Source organism: Macrotis lagotis, chromosome 1, assembly GCF_037893015.1.
Source record: "Macrotis lagotis isolate mMagLag1 chromosome 1, bilby.v1.9.chrom.fasta, whole genome shotgun sequence".
Classification (NCBI taxonomy): domain Eukaryota; kingdom Metazoa; phylum Chordata; class Mammalia; order Peramelemorphia; family Peramelidae; genus Macrotis; species Macrotis lagotis.
In genome coordinates, this window is record NC_133658.1 from 536990881 (window position 1) to 536992635 (window position 1755).

Here is a 1755-nt window from a genome sequence, read left to right on the forward strand (position 1 = left end):
ATTACTTAGTGAAAAAAAAAACATTCCACTTTTTGAAAAATGGGCTAAAATCTGTTTTTCCTCCACTTCTACCTGTTGTTCTCAGTTTTGCCCTCTAGGGCTAAGCGGGGTAAGTTTAATTCACCTTTCCATAGAACAACTCTTCAAATATTCAAAGATAATGATCATATTCTTGCTAAGTCTAAAGGTCCACAATTTTCTATTTACCTTCATATGATTTGGTTTCTAGACTCCTTCTCTATATGAGCTTCAGCTTTTCAATGATTTTCTGAAGGGACACCCACTCCTGAATACAACACTCCCTTTTTAGTCTGTTCAGGATTACAAAATGGAACTATTACTTCCTTTATTCTGAATATTAGCCTGTTATTAGGGCAGCTAGGTGGCACAGTAAAGTGCCACTAGGCACAGTAGATAAAGTGCCACTAGGCCTAGTCTCTTCTTTCTGAGTTCAAAACTAATCTCAGACACTTACCAGCTGTTTGACTTTGGGAAAGTCCTTAATTGTGTTTGCTTCAATTTCTTCATTTGTAAAATGTAAAATGAACTAGAGAGAAAAAAAAAAGACACACTACTCCGGATACTCAAGAAAACCTCAAATGGGGTCATGAAGACAATAACAGCAGCAACAACTTTTTTTTTAAAATCAATGCAACCTTAAGATCTTATTAGGATAGAGTTATTAAAAAATCTTAATCTTTCTTATGTGACCTATTTGGGGTTTTCTTGATAAAAATAGTGGATTGATTTGTCATTTCCCTTGATAGTGGATTAAGGAAAACAGAAGTTAAGGGACTTATCCAAGTTCTCAAAGGCAGTAACTGTTTAAATCCAGATTTGAACTAAGGTCTTTCTGACTCTAGGTCCAGTACTCCATCCACTGAGCCACCTAGCTGCCCCATTAGGCTAATAGCTTTGTCCTTTAAAAAAAAGGAAATGAAGTTAATTTTTGTATTTCTTTTTCTTGATGAACTTAGCTTCTAGTGACGACCATTTCCCTTTCTATGTACTCACTTAAAATGCCTATAATAATTAATTTGAGGTGCCAGGGTTCAAAATCAAATTCCCTGATCTGTGTTTTGAACAATTTACCTTTTCTCTTTTTTTGAAAATTTTGTCCTCTATATCTCTATCTCTAGTCCTGAAAAACATTTCTTATTTTTCTTTGACGTTTCAAGAATCTCTATAGGAGCCTCGACCATTCAGGATGTATTTTCATTCAGTTTTGTTAACTTGAATTTACTGAGGACAATGAGGTATTTTCTTGCCATCTTTTCATTACCTTAGGGTTTGATAAATTATCTACCATTTTTGCTTTATTTTTCTCAACCTCCAAATATTTTGGGGGGCAAAGATTTCTGCTTTCTACTTTTTTATTGATGGTCATTATTCCATATTCCTTGAATAGAGACTATCCCTTCTTTGGCCTTCTACTTAAACAGTGAAAAGAGAAGTATTTTATTCTTCTTTATTCCCATGTTACAGATGGAATCAGAGGGGTTCTGAAATTGTATCTTGTTGTGGTCCCCCGAAACTGTACCACTTAGTAGAATAAGTAGATTTATAAGTAGCTAGCGTAAGGGAATAATAAATCGGAAATAGGAACTAAGAGTGTAAAGAGGAACGAAGGAAGTTACTTGCCAAAACTGTCTCCTAAATTAAGGCTACATCCAGGGACTATGTGCTAAATTAAGAGAGACTAGCTAGACCCCAGTAAATGGCCCTTGGTTGCCAAACTGCAGATAAGCCCCAGAT